General features: G+C 48.5%; 1 long non-coding RNA gene across 1 annotated transcript; it reads right to left on the reverse strand.

The window, feature by feature from the left end:
• Window positions 1-479: 479 nt before the first annotated feature.
• On the reverse strand, window positions 480-1,565 carry LOC134072771 (uncharacterized). The gene is made up of 2 exons (XR_009937200.1): window positions 1,516-1,565; window positions 480-1,424 (listed from the first exon to the last, which is right to left on the reverse strand). It is a non-coding gene; the product is annotated as an uncharacterized LOC134072771 (long non-coding RNA).
• Between the last annotated feature and the right edge of the window lie 4,544 nt (window positions 1,566-6,109).

The raw sequence follows: 6,109 nt of genomic DNA on the forward strand, positions 1-6,109 counted from the left end.
ACAATGAAAGTTCAAATAGTCCAGTGTAGGGAATAAATTGTTCATTAGTAATCCATTAGTTATGTCGGAAAGTGATGGGTCGCTAGGATGCGTGGGCCAAAGATTCGGGCAGGGAACCACAGCAGGCGATGGTAGGGCAGTCATAGGGATGGCGAAGGCGATGGTAGGGCAGTCAGAGGGATGTGACTTCAGGTGTGATGAGGGACAGGCACAGAGATGGTTGATGGCTGGTAATGGTTTACCTCACAGGTGAGGTATAGGGGAAAGGGAAGAGAAATAGAGTGTGTTAGTATTACTGTAAGTCATTATGGTTGGTATTAATAAGTATATCAATGGTGATATAAATGATTATACTATTGTGACCCCTAGGGGGCGCCCAAATTCCCAATTTGTATAATTACACTAGAAAACCCAAACAGTTTTTCCCTTTTAAAGCTATAGGCAGGTTGTCCAATGAAGGAACAAGAATGGGACTGATGTAATCAAAAATATACTTTTATTAAAACACTGAAGACACAATAAATACAACCATGCAGTCAGGGCAGGCAAATATTCTATGTTGGTGGCAGTGACAAGGCTCTCCAATAAATAAGTCACAGCAAAATATGATCACAGTGAATAAAGTCAATAGTTTGCGTGTAAATGCACACACTCAAACACTGCAAAGAGACTCCACACCAAATAGGCCGTACACGCACACGGCGTTTCACACTGCACACAGGTGGACACTACAAAAGGAACACTGCCCCCCTAAGAGAAATATTGCACAATGCCCGAGGCCAATTAACAATGGTTGCATAACATACAGACAAAAAAAGAAAGAAAGACACAGACAAATAAACAAACCAACAAACGGTACAACTAGCAAGCTAAACTTAGCAGGCCTTCCCCCTAAGCCCACCAAGCTCCAGGTCAGGACACGTTGTGGCACATATATTCAAGGCAAATACAAACTAAAGGAATGATTAACCCCAGGAAAAACAGTGGCTAGTTGGACAGACGAAGTAATCCTCAGTTGAAGCCAGCCTACAGTAGATTTATTAGATGTTATAAAGCCCAGGGAGTTTAACAGTGTGGGTGACTAGCTGAACACACTCTCACCAGCGTCAGCGTTGCCTGTTGCTGCAAACCAGTGTGGAATCGCTAACGTTACTTGCTATAATGCAAGCAACGTGAAGATTAACAGTGTGGATAACTAGCTGAGCCAGTGTCGGCGTGTTGCTGCAAACCAGTGTGGAATCGCTAACGTTACTTGCTATAATGCAAGCAACGTGAAGATTAACAGTGTGGATAACTTAGCTGAGCCAACGTCGGCGTGTTGCTGCAAACCCGTGTGGAAGCACTACTCGCTATACTGCGAGCAACAGACCTACAAACTGTGTGCACCATTTACTGGTCACCACATGCACAGACACCAGGCCGAGCTACAAACAAACAAAGAGCCGTGTTAAGCGCTACTCAATGGGAAAGAGTTTAGCGTTAAAAACCCATAGACGTAACATTCCAAAAACTCACGTTCTCCTGGCCGCACAGCTCAACTCCAAGGTTCACCCTTCGGATACACACCACACTATTGTCTACCTGTCCACGTCCCGAACACATTTAAAAGAAAGCGCCACTCAAACCACCTGACCAAGTAATCAGCGCCAGTGGGCCGGCCTTCATGTTACTCTTCCGGTCTCACCCGCTACATTCACCTCCCCCTGAATGTCACCGTCCCGGTGACATGTAGAAAACAAATGCTACAACCAGGGCCTAAAACCAACACTGTGGGAGTTAACAATTGAATGAGCACCCCTCTGGTTATCTCCGGACAAGCGTCCGGTTGATGTGCATGGGAGATGGTGAGGGTTTGAATGGTGGCCTGCTTTTGTCCTATTGGTCCGCCTTGGCACTAAATCTCGCTCTGGTGCTGGTGTTGATTCTTCAGCTACCGAAGTATGTTCTACGGACAACTCCTGCAAGGACTCCTGTTGGACAGAGGTTGGGGTTGGTTGATGGCCAACTACAGTTGGGGCGTGACTGCTATGTCCCTCCAGGCAAGGAGTGTCTAGGGCTACCACTAGAGCAAGATCATCATCCTCATATACACTACTCTCTGCGTCTTCTACAACAAGATTGGACTGGTCTAAATTGGGCTCTGTGTGTGCAGATGTAGGCAGTGGACAGGGATCGACAAGAATGGGACGCAACTGTTGCCGATGGATGTTCTTCTCCGGACCGGGCTGGTCCCTTGGTCTGATCTTATAAAGGGTACCAACCTCATCCAAACAGCTCACCACCTCATACACCACATGATCCCAATGGTCCTGAATTTTGTGACGACCAGGCGGGTGACTCCGACGGTACACCAATGTACCAGGGGGGAAAACGGGCAAAGGAACAGTGTGATGCTTTGCTCGCTGTTTGGCTGCTGCCTCAAGATTGGTTCGGGCCTGCAGATACACAGCGGAGAGGTGCTCTTGATGTTGTCGAACCCATTCCTCAGTAGTCATCTCAGGTGGGGGGTCAACTGCGCACAAAAGTGAATCAAGGGGAAGGATGGGCTTCCGCCCAAACATTAATTCATATGGGGAGAAACCCGTGGACTGATGAACTGTAGTATTATAGGCAAATAGTACCTGGGGCAAGTGGTGTGGCCACCGTTTCTTCTTCCCTGAGGGCAACGTACGGAGCAAATCGTGAAGCGTGCGATTAAACCGCTCACATTGTCCGTTGCCCTCAGGGTGGTACGGACTGGTACGAGACTTGTGGATGCCATATAATTGACACAGCCGCTGAAACAACTCCCCCTCAAATTGACGACCCTGGTCGGTATGAATGCGCTGTGGGACTCCGTAAGTGTAGAACCACTGTTCAGTAAGGACCCGTGCTACAGTCGTGGCCTTTTGGTCTACAGTGGGATAAGCTTGAGAGAATTTGGAAAACACATCAGTTACAACCAGAAGATTTTCTTTTCCGTCACTAGACTTTTCCAATATGGTGAAGTCAACGGCTAGAATTTCTAAGGGCCTGGACGCAAGGAGACTACCCATAAATGTTCTTAACTTCGGCTGCACCGCTTTTGCCACTACACATCGTTGACATTCCCGACACCAGCGCTCGATGTCTTTGCGCATGAAGGGCCAATAACAACGTTGACGAATGAGCATGGTTGTCCTTTCCACCCCCTGATGACCATGATTGTTATGTAAAGCCGTCAGGACCTCCTCATGTAGAAGCTGAGGCAGCAGCAGCTGCATCACTTTCACACTACCACCAGGGACATGACTTTGCCGGTAAAGAACACCACCATGTTCCTGTAGGCTAGTCCACTGACGCACAAGTTCCACCACAGCAGGGGACTCTCTGGCTCTTTCTAATGCTGTGGGGGGTTTACCTCTCCTCCAATAAACTAGAAAGGCCCTTAGCACTGAATCCTCAGACTGGAGAAGTTGGAGATCAGCCTTAGTCCTTATTGGGGAAGCATCTATGGCCTGGATGTTAACTGGCCCAGGAAGATAAGCTCCCAAGATACTTTTAATCTCGGTCGGGACGGAGATTCCTGGTGCCACAGCTTCTATGGATTCTGGTACTGGGAATGCAGGCAAGCGAGACAGCGCATCTGCGTTCCTGTTACATGCACCTGGGCGGTACTCGATTTTAAAATCAAAGAGAGCCAGCTGTGCCGCCCAGCGTTGCTCTACAGCACCTAATTTGGCCGTCTGTAGGTAACAGAGGGGATTGTTGTCCGTTAGGACAGTGAACCTTACGCCTAAGAGGTAGTCCCGAAATTTGTCTGTTACGGCCCATTTAAGGGCCAACAGCTCAAGTTTCATGGCCGAGTAGTTATCCATGTTTCGTTCGGTTGGCCGCAATCCCCTACTCGCATAAGCAACTGGCCGCCGCTGTCCCTCCCCCTGCTGTTGGGACAAAACAGCACCTAGCCCAAGCCCACTCGCGTCAACCTCAAGGACAAAAGGCTTGCTAAAGTCTGCATATCCCAACACAGGTGCACTTATCAGTTTTTCTTTAAGTGTATCAAAAGCCTTTTCACAACCCCAGTCCCAATGGTCCCGCAAAGAGGTGTTGAAACCTGCCCGTTTCTTCTTTGGAGCTGGCTGCAATTTTGCTACCAACTTATGCAGAGGGGCTGCGTACCTTGCAAACCCCTCTACAAAGCGCCGATAGTAAGACGCGAACCCAAGGAAGGAGCGCAATTCTGTGATGGTAGCTGGTATCTTCCAATCCCGCACTGCAGTGATTTTATCAGGGTCAGTTGAGACTCCTGAGGCTGAAATAATGTGCCCCAAGAACTTTACCTCTGGTTGAAAGAAGTGGCACTTCTTCAATTTAAGTTTGAGCCCATGAGAGGTCAGCCTATCCAACACAAGTTCTAGCCGTTCCAGATGTTCTTGGAAAGTGGATGAGAACACTACCACATCGTCTAAGTACAAAAGAAGGGAATGGAAACGCTGATCCCCAAAGATCCTTTCCATTAACCTCTGGAAAGTCCCTGGGGCATTGCACAGTCCAAATGGCATCCTCTGGAATTCAAAGAGGCCAAATGGTGTGCAAAAGGCTGTTTTTGCCCTGTCTTTTTCTGCCACCGACACCTGATTATAGCCGCTTGCCAGGTCAAGAGTGGAAAAGAGGCAAGCACCTGAAAGGGCATCCAAGGATTCCTCAATTCGAGGCAATGGAAAGGCATCTTTTCTAGTTTTCGCATTTAATTGTCTATAATCGACGCATAAACGGATCGATCCATCCTTCTTTTGGACAACGACGATGGGAGATGAGTAGGGGCTACAGCTAGGTTTTACCACTCCCTGTTCCAATAGCTCTTGAATGTGGGTCTTTACAACATCATATTGTGACGGTGGCAGTCTGCGGTAGCGTTGCCGCACCGGTGTCTCATCCACTAACGGGATTTCGTGTTCAATAAGGTCTGTACAACCCAACTCTCCTTCCCCGCAACTAAAAGCTGTGCTATACCTTTGAAGCAAAGACTTAGCCTCTTGCTGCTCAGAGTGTGTCAAGTTAGGCCAGGTAGTGTCTGCAAGACCGGGAGGGCAAGAGGTAGGGGCCTCCATGGAACGGATGAAAGCTACAGGGCCTTGGTTACCATTTTGCTCCTGAAAACAGATGGGCTTGTTAGCAGAACATACCTCAATCATATGCAACTGACCCAAAATGGTGCGTGGCCTTATCCACCGATCCTCGTTTCCCACATTGACTACAGGTACATGGACTGTGCCATCCCCAAGGGGGAGTAAAGCGCTGGGAATGAGCAAATCGGGTGGCAACTGCCATCCTACCTCTCCTGGTTCTATGAATGCCGAGGAAATCAAAGGACGAAGCCCCTGCCTGCATACAGCTGAAACCAGCTTGATCGATCCTGCAGGCACAAGAATGGAAGAGCCAGGAGGGGTTGAGACCTTACCCAAGAACCCAGAGTTTGACAAATCTTCAAAGTTTTGACATGCCAACAGAGCATGTTTCCAGACTGCAGGGACATCAGTGGAAGGACAAGTAAACAAACTACTGCTCCCCTGACAAAACATTTCTTGTAAACAGCAGCGAAGCACATTCATTCCAATCAGCCCTGGGACTTTGTTTGTACCCCTTGATGTAGAATCTGGTGGGTCATGCACAACTAGAATCCCTATGGAGGGAAGCACTTTACCTAGGACTTCTACGTCCAGCTCCAAATAGCCTCGATAGGGGATATCTAACCCATTGGCCGCCCTTAACTGCAGCCATCCACAAGAACGTAGCTGATCCTGACCCTGAACTTGAAAGTGTTTTTTAAAGAAAGACTCTGTGATGGTAGATACCATAGAGCCGGTGTCAACAAGGCACGTAATGGGCACTCCTCCCATTTTAATGTCAACCACGGGGCATTGTCCTATAAGAACAGAGTGAGACGATGGTATAGGGGGGAAAGAACCTGAGCCTGATGAGGCCCCATCTAGCGCTTGGCTCCATACACTAGAGGGTGTTAGTTTCCCTGCAGCCCACGGGATTGAACATCAACTGCATTAGCTGCCCTGTGTCCAGAGTTACTCCGTACCCGCTGCCCCTGCCGATGGATCATCGAACAATCCCTTGCCATATGACCAGCCTGATC

Source organism: Sardina pilchardus, chromosome 24 (assembly GCF_963854185.1).
Source record: "Sardina pilchardus chromosome 24, fSarPil1.1, whole genome shotgun sequence".
Lineage (NCBI taxonomy): Eukaryota > Metazoa > Chordata > Actinopteri > Clupeiformes > Clupeidae > Sardina > Sardina pilchardus.